Source organism: Saccostrea cucullata, unplaced genomic scaffold, assembly GCF_032062105.1.
Source record: "Saccostrea cucullata isolate Sc308-1 unplaced genomic scaffold, CSIRO_AGI_Scuc_v1 ctg11914, whole genome shotgun sequence".
Taxonomy (NCBI): Eukaryota; Metazoa; Mollusca; class Bivalvia; order Ostreida; family Ostreidae; genus Saccostrea; species Saccostrea cuccullata.
Window position 1 is genome coordinate 42,862 of NW_026933614.1, and position 16,029 is coordinate 58,890.

The 16,029-nt window shown below is 34.3% G+C and overlaps 1 protein-coding gene across 8 annotated transcripts in view; it reads right to left on the minus strand.

Moving 5' to 3' along the window:
* LOC134238751 (uncharacterized) overlaps positions 1–12,390 on the minus strand; it is a 53,467-nt gene extending 41,077 nt beyond the window's left edge. For 6 of the 8 annotated variants that reach the window (XM_062720878.1, XM_062720875.1, XM_062720879.1 and 3 more), the window contains exons 1-2: positions 12,256–12,390; positions 11,961–12,007 (exon numbers count right to left, since the gene is read on the minus strand). The gene's annotated coding sequence lies outside the window, so the exon portion shown is untranslated. Of the gene's footprint in view, positions 1–11,960; positions 12,008–12,204 lie in introns of all 8 variants that reach the window. The other 2 variants (XM_062720876.1, XM_062720873.1) reach the window with 1 other exon arrangement.
* Between the last annotated feature and the right edge of the window lie 3,639 nt (positions 12,391–16,029).

Consider the following 16,029-nt stretch of genomic DNA (forward strand, 5'->3'; position numbering starts at 1 on the left):
GATCTTGATGAAGCCCATAATATTATAGACACCTATAATATGGCCCTAACAAATAAAGTCAACAAGACTCAAAAAAAGAAATTTCTCCGCGACAGTGTTCCACAGTCTAGGAACAACTGGTCAGAGGTCAGAGTTAACAAGACACGCAAACCCCGCTCGAGACGCTTCAAACGCATTAAGACAATCGCGAGGAACGGACTCATACAAACTCCTGACGTCTGCCCAGTGCTCAATACATCTAGTGCTCCTCTCTCCGAATCGGAGACCTCACTTCTTTCCAAGGGACTAAATTTCTGCCCCACGCCACATGAGGTCGACGAAAAACAAGTCAGAGAGGACACCCGAGCATTCTTCCGGAGACTTCGTTTGAAGGAGCACTTCTCTAGAAAAGACTCCGAAGTAAATTCATACGACTCTTCCAAGCCAGATTTACAAGATCTAGAGGAACACAAACTCTATAAACCCAAGAGTGACTGGGAACCTGCACCGGGCAAGTGCGGCGCGCTTGAGTCGTATATTGACGCCGTTGAGTCAGACATAGAGAAGCTCCTTTCAATGCCAGACAAGACTCCCGACAATTTGAGTAAGGAAGAGAGATCTGCCTTACAATCATTAAAAAATCGGGATGACATTGTAATCAAGAAAGCAGACAAAGGTTCTACAGTTGTAGTAATGGATAAAGAGACTTACATGGCGGAGGCCCAAAGACAACTCTCAGACGAACGTTTCTATAAGAAACTGGACTCTGACCCCACTAAAGAATTCTCCACCGCCATTACCAAATCTCTTGACGATATGTTTGAGAAAAATGAGATTGGTATCAACGTCTATGAGACCTTAAATCCTATTGATTGTAGACCAGGACAATTCTATCTGCTTCCTAAAATACACAAAGAAGGCATGCCAGGTTTTTATAGTCAGCGCAATTGGACACCCCACGGAGAAAATTTCTGAATTTATTGATTTACATCTCCGTCCACACGTAGAGAATTTGCCATCCTATCTCAAGGACACCACGGACTACATTAACAAGACGCCCTCTACTGGCCTCCCAGATCATACCCTCCTCGTGACTATGGACGTCACATCCTTGTACACCAATATTCCGCACGATGAGGGTATCGAAGCCTGTAGAGAAGTCTGGGATAGTACATCCATACAAATTCCTTCTACAGAGTCCCTTGCTAAGCTCCTTGAACATGTTCTCAAGTTCAACAACTTCATGTTTAATGGAGAACATTACCTGCAGGTTAATGGCACTGCTATGGGTACGAAAATGGCACCGTCTTATGCCAATGTCTTCATGGGCAACTGGAACGCATACTTGTTACTTCAAGCACCTTTTAGGCCCCATAGCTGGTTGCGTTTCATTGACGATATAGAGATGAAGTGGGTGGAATGTCGCGAGAGCCTCGAGGCATTCATTACGTTTGCCAACACCTTTCATCAGTCGATCAAATTTACAGTAGACGTATCTAATTCGAAAAACGTATTCCTAGATACTACATCTACCCTGATTGATGGTGAAATCGAATTTTTTTCCACACCAAACCCACAGACTCCCACCTATATCTTATGCCCTTGAAGCTGTCATCCCCCACACACTTTTAAGGGAGTGCCTTCTAGCCACCAGAATTCGACTGCATTGTTCGTCCCCTGCCTTATATCAGGAGCAAAGTGGTCTTCTTAAGTCCCACTTATGCAAAAGAGGCTACAATGCCCGCACCGTACAAACAGCTATTGATGAGATGGCAGGACATGACAGGCAAAACCTATTACGCTACAAGGAGAAAGACAATAGCGGTAGGGTCCCTTGGTAACCACATACCATCCCGTCCTTAAGAACCTTAGCGGTATCCTTCAAAAGAACCTACCAATTCTCCATTCAAACAAACGAATGGCAGAAGGAAAATTTTTGGCTGCATACAGACGCCCAAGGAACCTGAAGGACATTTAGTAAGAACCAGACTGGACAACCCATTAAACGGGGGCTTTAAAACTTTGACAGAAGATGTCTTCTTTGTAAGCACAGTACTGACACAGACAGTTTTAACAGCCCCGTTACAGAGCCGCAGATACAAAATACTAGGGAATTTGTCCTGTCATATTGACAACTGCATTTATCTCATCAGTTGCAAAGTTTGCTCCAAACAGTATATTGGTGAAACAGGAGATTTCCGCAGGAGAGTCAATAACCACCGTTCGACCATTAGGACCACCCTTACTCAATGAACCCGTTGGGGAACATTTCAACCTTGAGGGTCACAAATGGGAGGATATGTACAGTAGTGGTGATTGACCATAACCCAAGATGGACAGATTCAGAGAAAAAGCAAAGAAAATTTCTGGATGCACAGATTGAAGTCATTCCGCCCTAATGGTATTAACAAACTAAATGACTTCACCAGAATGAACGTAAACTAGACCCAATTCCTGACGATACTAAACAAGAATTATTCTCTCAATTTATAAACTTACAGTCAATTTGCGTCACCAACTCTCGTACAACCCACATGGCTATGTATTGCTTTCGCCTTTGTTAATTATTTTTTCCCGGTATTATTTCAAAATTTATAATGGATCATAATTCATATGTTTAAATATCCCTGCCATCTTATTTTTCTTTGATTATTCTTTATTAAGTAAAGTTACGCCATTTTGAGAGAATGAAACAATGTACGATTTACTGATTGTCGTAATTTATTAGCATAATTAATTCGTTCAATTATGTAAATCGCACTTCACCCGAGTATACCTGATAGACCGGACGCATTTCATAGCGGTCCGGATTTCTTTCTTTATTGTTGTTCTTAAAAATTTCGAATTCAACATGTAATTTATTAAGTATGTAAATATCTAGTGTTTAGTAGCTTAGTAGTAGTGCTAGTTGTTTTTGTTTCTATTTTTCCTTTGTTCTTATGACTTTTTAACTTTTTTCTTTGTCCTGAGGAAGGGACAGGGCGCCCGAAAATTTGACAATTTTTATTGTTCGTGTCGTTGGTCATTTTTAGTGCTTTATATAAATTTCCATCCGTGATCTTGTATATTACTTGATAGATCCGACATTTAGGATATACAGTGTTGTTGGTTTTTTAGTGCTTTTTATATCCTTTTTCGCCAATGTATCTTCACAGATCCAAGAAGTATATCCATATTTCTTTATTTATATTCTTGTTCTTATCAAAAATTTTTGGTAATGTCTTTCATTATTTGACGTTTTTTACTATTTATTTTGATTCCAACCTTTGCAAATAAGTTCTACCCCACTTTTCCCTTTCGATTTTACTCACGTACCGTTTGTTTTGAAAATTTTTGAATTCGTGCACGAGTTATCTACAAATTCCTTTAAAATACAGAACAATCGTTCGTTGCTATCTTGTGACTTCATACGACTAAAAACTTAAAAGTAGTCTTATCATTTTGGCAATTGTAATTTCCTTTCAAATATGGCTATTAAAGATAACCCAACATTTAAACTTCTAAAGAAAGAACTACCATAAAATCGATAAAAACTGAAAAATTTCACAATTTTACAGACCTACAATTAGAATGTAACATGCTACCGAAAGGCTTTCAGATAAATGTTACACCTAACATAGGGCCAATCTCCAAACGCTTTCAGGAATTGAATGTTATTAAAAAAGATGTTCTAAATATTGATGTCACTTTTTTCTTGGGATATCCACAAGTTAGGACAATTGGAGAGTGAGATTAACGGAATTAAATCATCCCTCATAAGATATAATGTCCCAGGTCATTACATGAAGCCCATAATATTATAGACACCTATAATTTTCCTAACAAAATCAACATATTCAAAAAAATATATTTCTCAGGATAGTGAATCCAAGCCTATGGAACAACTGGTAAGGTCAGAGTTAATACGCTTTAACGCATTAAGACAAGCTAGGAACGGACTCATACAAATGACGTCTGATTTTTGCTCAATTTATGCTCCTCTTCCATATGAATCACTTTATAAAATACAAAGTATTGCCCCACGCCAATGAGGTAACGAAAAAAAAGAAAAAATAAGCATACTAGTTTATATAAAAGATATAAATACGACTCTTCCAAGCCAGATTTACAAGATCTACTCTATAAACCCTAGTTGACTGGGAACTTGCTATATATTATATTGACGCCGTTGAGTCAGACATAGAGAATTTCCTTTCAATGTATATAAGACTCCCGTACATTTTGATAAGGAAGAGAATGCCTTACAATCATTAAAAAATATGACATTGTAATAGAAAGCAAAAATCTACAGTTGTAGTAATGGATAAAGAGACTTACATGGCGGAGGATACAAAGACAACTCTCAGACGAACGTTTCTATAAGAAAAAAAGAATTCTCCATTGCCATTACCAAATTCTTGATATGTTTAAATTTATATAAAAATTAGACCAGGACAATTCTATCTGCTTCCTAAAATACACAAAGAAGGCATGCCAGGTCGCCCCATGTCAGCGCAATTGGATAGAAAATTTCTAATTTTTGATTTACATCTCCGTCCACACGTAGAGAATTTGCCATCCTACAAGGACAACGGACTACATAAGACCAAGTATACCATTGTGACTAACATCAAATCCTTTACACCAATATTAAAATTTGGATAGAGCTGGGATGTTACATCCATACAAATTCCTTCTACAGATGTCCCTTTAAGCTCTTTGTTTATATTCTCAATTTCAACAACTTCATGTTTAATGGAGAACATTACCTGCAGGTTAATGGCACTTATGGGTACGAAAATGGCACCGTCTTATGCCAATGTCTTAATTTTTGTTTTCAACGCAACTTGTTACTTCAAACCTTTTAGGCCCCATAGCTGGTTGCGTTTAGATTGACGATATAGAGATGAAGTGGGTGGAATGTCGCGAGAGCCTTGTAGGCTTTCATTAACGTTTCCAACACATTTTTTGTCGATCAAAAATTTAAAATATATATCTAATTCAAAAACGTATTCCTAGATACTAATCTATGATTGATGGTGAATATCGAATAAAATCTCCACACCAAACCCACAGACTCCCACCTATATCTTATGATATCTAGCTTCATCCCCCACACACTTTTAAGGGAGTGCATAAGAACTCTTTAGTGTGCAGAATTAGGCAGGGTTCGTCCCCTGCCTTATATCGAGGAGCAAAGTGGTCTCTTAAGTGTACATGCAAGAGAGGCTACAATGCCCGCACCGTACAAACAGCTATGATGAGATGGCAGGAATGACAGCAAAACTCTATTAGCTACAAGGAGAAAGTTCCTTAAGCTGTAGGCGTTGTCTGGTAACCAAATACATCCTTGTTTAAGAACCTTAGCGGTATCAAATGAAAAGAACCTAAATTACTCCATTCAAACAACGAATGGCAGACCTTTAATATATAAATTATTGCTTTTAACCTGAAGGACATGGTAGTAGAACCAGACTGGACAATATTACCAACGGGGGCTTTAAAATGCTTGAAGATGTCTTCTTTTAAGCACAGTACTGACACAGACAGTTTTAACAGCCCCGTTACAGGCCGCAGATACAAAATACTACCGAATTTGTCCTGAAATTATTATTTCACAACTGCATTTATCTCATCAGTTGCAAAGTTTTCCAAACAGTATATTTGAAATTGCTTATTCCGCAGGAGTTTCATTAACCACCGTATATAAATTATGATAGCAAAAAATAATGAACCCGTTGGGGAACATTTCAACCTTGAGGGTCACAAATAAAGGTTGACAGTGTGGTATCTTTTGTATATCAACCCAATATTTCAGATGCTCAAGAAAAACAAAGAAAATTTCATGCACATATTAGTCATCCGCCCTAATGGTATAAAAACTAAATTTTCACCAGAATGAACGTAAATGGGCCTTAATGTTCCTGACGTATCATTAAACAAGATTATTCTCTCAATTTAATGTGAAACTCTAGAGTCAATTTGAAATTCACCAACTCTCGTACAACCCACATGGCTATGTATTGCTTTCGCCTTTGTTAATTATTTTTTACCCGGATTATTTCAAAATTTATAATGGATCATAATTCACTTTATGTTTAAATACCCCATCCCATTTTTCAGGATTACTTTATTGAGTAAATGGGGCCATTTTCAAAATTTTGAAAAATTTTATTTACTGATTGTCGTAATTAATTACATAATTAATTCGTTCAATTTGTAAAGCATTAACGAGGCCCGATCTATAAAATTATGAACCGGAATGATTTAAAAAAAATTAATTTCTTGGAAATATATTTGTATCATTAAAAAAATTCAAATGTAATTTATTAAGTATGTAAATATCTTGTTTAGTAGCTTAGTAGTAGTGCTAGTTGTTATTTGTTTCTATTTTTCCTTTGTTCTTATGACTTTTTAACTTTTTTCTTTCCTGAATAGGGACAAAGAAATAAAATTTGACAAATTTTTATTGTTCGTGTCGTTGGTCATTTTTATCATTTATATAAATATCCTTGTATCTACTTGATAGATCCGACATTTAGGATATACAGTGTTTTGGTTTCAAAGTGCTTTTTATATATATATATATATATATATATATATATATATATATATATATATATATATATATATGTATACTTTAAATATTCCTATTAATATTGCAATACAAGCTACCACCAACTAATATAAAACCCCGACTCAGCACCCCTGACCCTGGGACCATGAAATTCACAATTTTGGAAGAGTTTGTCATTTTCAACGTAACTATGCACTAGATTAGTTTATTTAATGCACAGGAGCAGAAAAGAAGAAATTCAAAGAAATAATTTGCATTTTCACTATATAATCTATATACATGTAGCCCCATCCTAGCACTAGAACCCCTGACCCTGGGGCCTTGAATTTCACAATTTTGGTAGAGGAGTCGATATAATCCCTGTTGAGATTCTGCTAGGCTAGATATTTGGACTGACGCCGTCGCAGAATCCCTGGACGACTATTAATAATTCATGTCTGGAAATTAAGTCCCAAATTCGGTCGACTATAGCAAGAATTATTCACCTTGACCACACTGCCGTTCGCTTCAATTAAGTCAGTTAGTTGTTTATTTGACTCTCTGTCACTATTATTTCTACATTGCTTACCGTTTAGGCATGTAAATCCCAACATAAAAATATTCACTGAAATCTCAGTTCAAAATATGGCTCCCGTGACGAAATTGTTTACCTCCTCGAATAAAAGAGTTCCTATAGTCTGTTTTTACCCTATGTGATTCTGAACCAAGTATAATGTGACGTATTGAACATCACATAGGGTAAAAACAGACTATAGGTAAACAATTTCGTCATGGGATTTTCCTATATATTCCTATATATTTCTATGTAAAACTTTGATCGGCCATTTGGTCCCTCCCTACCTCTGGGGGTCATGATTTGAACAAATTTGAATCTACACTACCTGAGGATGCTTCCCTTTAACTTTCATCTTTCCTGGTACAGTGGTTCTTGAGAAGATTTTTAAAACATCCCACCAAATTTTCATTAATTCCCAGTTATCTCCCCTAGAATGAGAGCGTGGCCCTTCATTTGAACAAACTTGAATTCCCTTCACCCAAGGATGCTTTGTGGCAAGTTTGGTTGAAATTGGCCCGTGCTAATGTGTCAATCAGACCCGCCAAAAAATTTAAAGTTTTAATATCTTTTAAATGAAATAAGACTTTTAATTAATTTTTGTGTGAAATGCTATTAAAATATATAAGTTGTAATATTATACAGGAAAAAGTACCGTTAAAAGTTATGGTCAAGGTTGGCTTTTTACAAGTAGGTCAAACTCCAGGGCAAATGGTCAAGGTTCTTGGTATCCAATGAAAAGTTTTCTCACAAGGATTACATTTTGATCGAGATATAAAACAGATCACAAACGCATCGGTAGTGTGCAGCAGTAAATTTATTTTTAATAATAAGGATTACATTTGTGAAGTATGAAAGAACTAGTCCTTACTGTTCTAAAGTTATGACCAAGGTCAAAGTTTTTTTCATATGTACGGAAATCTCCAAGGTCAAAAGATGAAAGTTGCTGGTATCCAAGGTCTTTTTACAAAAAATATACATGTCAAGTAAAAATGTCCTGGTATATACTGTTCTTAAGATATGGCCAAAGTAAATGTTTGCAATATTTGTGTAAAAAGTTGGTCAAAGTCCAAGGTCAAAATTGGTGATACCCAAAGAAAGGTCTTGTCACAAGGAATACACATGTGAAATAGGAAAGTCATTTCCACTAAATCAAAAGTTATGGGCAAGGTTAAAGTTTTTGCAGACAGCTAGACAAACAGACAGCTAGATGGACGCCGGACGCATTACTATCGCATAATCTCTTCTGGTCTCTAACCAATAGAGCTAAAAACCACCAAACAATTGCATAATTATATCCTCCAACTCTATTGCAGGGGAATAACTAACATCTTTAAAGCTGAACACAATGGTTAAGGAATGTGTCCGCCATATTCGATTGGACTTTTGCTATATCTGAGGATCTTTATATAAAGTGGCTGACTAAGTTACTTTTAAGTAGCAAGTAGCCATAGGTGTAGATGGGCGCATGCTATACAGTTTTCCATAGTGAAAAAAAAAAACTCATAATGCAGGAAAGTAAGATGCCAAAGAAACTTACAATAATGGCTTTTCTCTATTTACGAGTCGTGTTCAGCTTTAGTCAGAGTTTTGTAAATTTTATGGTTATCATATAACCTAATCATTAGGTGTAATGATATGTCTCATCTACTGTATAATGACGTAGGGATAATGACGGTGAGTTTTACCGGTCAACAGGGGATGCTTACTCCTACCTAGGTACCTGAATCCGAGGGTCTCAGTGTCACAGCCTGTTCTCAGATTTATGTTGTTTGTAGGTTATTTTTGTGATCATTATTAGTTATCAAGGTCCAACCAAGGGTGTATAGGGGTATTTTTCACCCAAGTTTTATTCCATACACCCTGAGGCCGAAAGGTTTATGGAATGTTACAACCCTGGGTAAATCACTGTACACCCTTGATTGAACCTGGATAACGAATTTATTTCTTACCCATAATTTTTTTTTTTTGGAATATCAGTCTAAATAACTGTGTCTCATTCTAATGATAAGATTTTCTAGAAATTTATAGCATTGAAGGTAACACTTTATTGAATTTTCTGTCTGCCACTCATATCTCAACAGATTACACCATGAATATTATTTGTATGGAATGATTATAAAAGGATTTAATAATGCCAAAATATAAATTTGATGAAAATTCTGCTTATACGGTTTCAAAGGATGCTAGAGATCAAGGGTATATAATTAATAAATAAGTAGTTGGGATTTAAATATATCACTTTGATATACTACAAGTCTTTTTAATTCCAAAATGCTAAAATTTCAGAATTTCTCAAAAAAACTACCATTAGCGATGGTTTTAATTTCAGGCTGCAAGAAAAATTAATTTGAATTTTATATAAAATTTAGATGTTTCTAAATCCAATAATAGCATTCACAATCAGTTTAATTTCGTGAAAAAAATAATAAATTGCAAACACCAAACATGTATAATTCAAACCTGTCGTGACTATTTGTCAATCTACAGTATCCATGGTGTTTGAGATATCGGTGTTTCGAAATACCTACGTACAGCAAAACTCGTTTAGAACGAACACGGATATTGCGAATTTACAGATACATATAGTGAAGTCATCTTAGATCAACTATAAAGATTTCATGAATTTCTTATACGGATATAATGAATTATAGATATAGCAAAGAAATTTCATAGGTCCCAGTGACTTCATTAAAACCGAGTTAAGCTGTACAACTGCATTTCAAATTTGTATTAAAATGATTTTTTTTTAGAATCAGCTACAATGTGTTCAACAAGAACTCTAACAACTTGTCTGTACAGTTCACCACTGGCCTACTGTCAGAAATTAACGGTCTCTGAATCATCTTAACGTTAAATTAATTAGGTTAACAATAACTATTACAATGATTTCTTACAACCAGAGAAACGTACTCTACTCACACGTTATAATGCAGACACTATATAAAGTAGTGTGCTACATACTGTAATTGCAAACAAACTTTTTCGTGTGCGGGAAATTTTCGCTAGTTTTGCGGGAGAATCAACATCGCGAATATTTCTTGTTCAGATTTTTATAGATGTTAACATGAAATCATTTAAAACCTGACATTCAATAACATTGTGTTTACAATCCAGTGTGCAAACTTTGTAATTTACAAAAGAATAATCATGTTAAAAACTACATTCTTACAAATCCTAAATCATAGGTTATTACAATAAAGTGTTTGATAGAGCTGTTATACTATAACACTCTATAAAATAGACTACTGTGTGTTTTCAAGTAGCAACAAGAGGCCCATGGGCCATATCGCTCACCTTAGCACTGTGACTAGGAAATTTGAATTGACACTATCTGAGGATGAATCAATATAAATATAATCATTAATGGCTTTGATATTCTTGTGAAGAAGATTTTTAATGAATTTTCCTATATATTTCTATATAAAACATTGATTTGCCATTGTGGGTCCGCCATACCCCCAGGGGTAATGTTTTGAAAAAAAAACTTCAATCTTCACTACCTGAGGATGCTCTCATATAAATAATGATCAATCATGGCTATACTATTCTTGGGAAGATTTTAAACAAATTTTATTGTATATTTCTATGTAAATATTTGATCGACCATGTGGCCCCTCAGAACCCCTTGGGGTCATTATCTGAACAAATTTGAATCTACACTACCTGAGGATGCTTCCATATAAATATGATTATTATACCTCTATTGATAATACTAGAATTTGATTGGCTGATAAGAAAACTTTAAAACTCAATAATGACTCCAAAAGATACTGTTTACAGCAATTATGACCTAGGAAACTTTGCACGTGGGATATAATGACCCGGTCATTATAATTAATGACGGCTTAGTAATGACCTTTTAATTAAAATTCCTTTCTGAATGAAGTTTATGCGTAAAATAATAATTACTCGAGGAAAAACAACATGTTTTTAATATTGTGCATGGTCTGTTTTACATAACCATACAGAATACGGTAAAATTTTATCGTTAACTTTAACGGTTTACTCATTTCAAAATATCGTTACAATTTAGTTCAATGGAATGAAGAAGCGGCTTTTTAAGAGTTAAAATCTGTGTTACATTTTGACTGTGTAGAGAAAAAGTGATCGTTAATTATAACAATGTATGTCGCTTTCAACTAAATATTGTTTTAATCAGTAAATCATGATGCAAAAACTTACACGACTTGCAGTCGCAATGTAAACAACGGAGTATACCGAATCCCGATCCCGATCAAAGAAAGAATTGATAACGGTTCGAGATTCATTCTTTACAATATATATCGGTATAATAAAAAAATTGATTACCCCATTTTGAGTTCAACATGGTGAAATAAGGACTCTCGACCTGACCCTCGACCTGGCCCACTCGATGACCTCGTGGGCCAGGTATCTGGTCCTTATTTCACCATGTTGACCTCAAAAGTGGTAATCAATTGTATATTAAACATGGCTATGCTATTTTTGAGAAGAAGATTTGTTAAGAATTTTCCTATATTTATCTATGTTAACCTTTGATCGTCAATTGTCCCCCCCCCACCCAAGGGGGTCATGATTTGATTCTACACAACCTGAGGATGTTTCCCCATAAGTTTTATCTTTCATGGCAATGTGAGTTCTTTAGAAGCATGTCACCAAATTTTCACTATTTCACAATTATCTCCCCTTGAATAATTATAAGGGTGTGGCCCTTCATTTGAACAAACTTGAATCCCTTTTACCAAAAGACACTTTCTGCCAAGTTTGGTTGAAATTGGCCCTGTGGTTCTGGAGAACAAGTCAAAACATGAGAAGTTTACATACAGACGGCTAGAAAAACGGACGCCTCATGTGAGGTAAAAACTAATAAAATAAGAGAATATTGCTTACCACTCTGATTTCTTGTTTCTCTTATCTTTTCTTCTTGTGTCTGTAATCTTGGTAAAGAAAACAAATTATCATACATTACATCTATAGAGAATGTTTGTACTTTATTTATCTTATTTTATTCCATCATGACAAAAATGTGTCTACTTTTTGAAATAATAATTATGTGTTTTCAAATTTAATCTTGCTTTACCTTGATTAATTTTAATTATTCTCAAAAACAATTAAATGTACTATATGCATTTACTTTATGGCTTTTTAACTGATGAACTATTCCAAGTGAAGAAAATATGTAAACCTGCCAGGTGGTGATTCGTCTGGTTCTCTTAGCTCAACATATTCTGTGATATCTGTAAAAACAAATTCAGAACATTACAAACGGTAGACATGTAAATAATGTGTATGAGCTTGTAAAACACAGTAGTTATTTAAGGAATCAATGTCTAGTTAGTATGCTATGCCAGGGTTGAAGTCTTAAAATTTTGTTTAAATGAAAGTCATATGAGATAAATAGAACTCATTGAAATGGTGTATATTCGTTTGGAAAGCCTCGCAAATATATACACCATTTTAACTCGTTGGATAAAGCCAATATCAAATAACACAATATAGATATCCTCTATATATCAGGAAGCATTCATATAATATATATATTATATGTTTTATCTTCTATGGACTGTGTGAATCTTAAAGAGATAACAGGAAGTACAGACTCCTACTACCACCTCTGCAATGTTGTTTTTTTTTTTTTTTAATTTTCTCTATACAAATTTCTAAATGTGATCATAGACTTGCCAAAATAACCTTGATTTTCACTAAATATACATTTTCTGTTCTTAAGCAAATGTGGACATCTAATGTTTCTATTTGAAAATTATAGACCTGATATGAATTTAACACTCTGCCTGTGACCTTGAACTTGATACAATGACCTTTCGTCAAAACTATTACAGACCTTCAGCTCACAAATAATCTGTTGTTGAAGTTCCAACCTCAAATTCTTATCAATTATAGAGTAACAAAGAAAGAATGAACTTCCAAGAGAAAGTTTTGAAGCATAAACAGACTTGTTTTTTCAGTGTCCTTGAACTTGCAGGATCACGACATACCCTCAGGGCACAAACATCCCTGAGTCTCTACACTGGAGGAAAATATTGCTTGGAGGATACACCAGATGGACGTCGACTTAAAAGAAACCATCAAAACTACTATCAGATACAAACAAAGATTTTTGTATGTGAAAATGAGTACGCAGTCTTTGTCGTATGGACAGAAAAAGATATTCACATGGGAGGAGTCGAACCAGATAATGAACTGTGGGAGGAAATGAAGACCAAGGCAACTGACTTTCACTCATTGGCAGTTATGCCTGAACTTGTTGGGAGTTTTTTTTTTTTCAAGGAAGTTTACTCCAGCATCCTTGGTTGAACTGCAGGAATCTGACACACTTTTCTGTTTCTGTAGGAAAGGAGAAACTGACACAATGGTGGCCTGTGACAACCGCAATTGTCTATTTAAATGGTTCCATCTATCATGTCTGCAGCTGACAAATTCAAACCTACCTATGGGGAAATGGTACTGTCCCGATAGCAGCCAAATGCCAGAATTTAAGCCAAAGAGACGATGCAGTAAGAAGTGACTGGTTTATTTTATTTCAGATTGTGAAGTGTCTTTGTTGACTTGATTATCTCGGTATCTGAATGCAATTTCTCATTCTTTAATTTATTTAAGAAATAAGGCATCATTTTTTTTTTTTAGATTTATTAGATTGTAAAACGGGTTGGTCATGTGATCATGAAGATTTGATCAAGTGCGAACCTGTTTTACATCCCAATAAAACTCAAAAAATGATACCTTGTTACTTATATTTACATTTGTGACTTATTCATACTTTAAATTTGCCTGATTGTGACTTTTAACGTGTGAAATGCATTATTTTTCAAACCCAACGGCATGTATGTAATCCACTGAATGCGCGTCGACCCTTTATGATGTCACTGAGAATTTATGTCGTACGTTAATCTATCCGAACATCTATGACCTCTTGACCCGGTACCTGTATTTATAGTTATTACAACGCTTGCTTTCAGTAGTGTTATATAACGGAAAACATTTGCAAATGTAAATATATGTGTATACTTTATACTTGATGATGATATTGTCAGGATGAATATGTACAGTACCGGTATATTCAACTATTCCTTGAATGCGTGTTTAAATGTCCATTCCCTGTGCACTGTCAATATGAATATTCTTGTTTTATACTCTTCTCTTTGTTCTGGCTACTTGAATTTAAGCATTAACATTGAAAAGATAATTACATTGTTCGTCTTGTTTTGTTTGCATTTTGAATACAACTTCAACCAAATTGAGTTCTTGTTTCTTCCATTACATATATTTCCTGATTGCAAGGGATAAAGTGCTGAAGAAGCAAATGGATTTCTTGACATTAAACTGAGAACAGACTGAAGTTAAAATTTAAGATTTTGATTGTTGTTTGTACTGTATTGTACCAATGTGAAAACACTTTTTTCTTTCCTAAATAATTATTTACAATTAATACATGTACTCTGAAATTTTAACTTGAGTCTGTTCTCATTTTATGGTGTTGATAAAAAAAAAGTTTTGTTGAGTTCCCTAACTGACTGATCTATGGATGATTTCATCAAAATCCACCTCAGGCTTCAATCAAATCTACCTCAAATAAGAAAAATCAAAGGCAATTTTAATATATTTATCTCATTAATAAATGAACTATTACAGGTAAAAATAACAAAATAAGTCAATTATTAATCAGAAAAAATAAACTATGAACTATCTTTGCAAACAATTGGCAAAATGATCATCATATATTTTTTTCAACCTATTGGCACAACATATGAATAATTAGTCTATAACTGATCTATTACATCATTAACACGTATACAACAAATTTTAATTTCAAAAATAAACTATGAATTTTTTCAACAATTAAATAAATTATGTCTTTTATATTAAGGTTTGAGCATCATTTTCTTAAAAATCTATTGGCACTATTACAAATTCTTTGACTGTACTGTAAAAACAAACATTTCTCTGTCTCCTAGCAGTGCAGGAACAGCGCGCTAGACCGCTCGGCTATTTAGGCAAGTCAAAAACTTGCTTTCGATGCCGATGGAATTCTCGCGGCGCTGCCCTACACTACACGGTCATTGAGAATAGAAGTGAGATACAGTTATTTAAAGATCAGTTTTAACAGAGGATTGTTACCAATACATGTTGTAATGAAATTAATTATTATTTATAAAGCACATTTTACAACAACTCTTAAACTAACATAACTGCCCTTAGTGAAGAAATATCGATATAGAAAGCACAAAGAAATTAACTTTTACACTTATATATATAATATGTATATATACATTTTTTTTAATTCAGTTCTTTCGATTTAGCTCTCATGAAATTCAACTTCTTAATTTCATTGATATATTTGTGCACGTTTAATATTTCAATTATTTTGGCTTTTCAACTGAAGTCTTAAAATTCATCACAAAGGCATTGTATATTAACTGTTTGCATCTACTCTAAAATTAATTTGATTTCTCTATCTCTTCACCTTTGTGAATATGCATTTTACATTTGATTTATCAAGAACTAATTATTTATTATTATTATTTTTATTTATGTGACCAAGTAGGACAAGACGAAAATTCCAGTTGGTTTATGGTATTTATTTACCAATAAAAAGGTGGTAGGAACAATCTGTAACATAAAACAAGAACACATTAAGTAATATTTACAATGTACAAATATCTTCTCTGAACACAATTTTATAATAAATTGTACAATAATATGTGTCTCACTAACCACAAGTTTCGTTAAGAATTATCTTGAGCAGTGAACTACCTGTATAACTTGTATAGTAAAGTGAACATCACATGTCTAGCTGACCCGAACTTACTGGTTACCCATGACATATTTGTATGTATTTAACATCACAACATATGTAATTCAAAAGACATGTATGTGGAACAATTTCCTAAACCTGTTCTAATTTAACATGAAGTTTACTTAATCAAAACATTCATTTAAA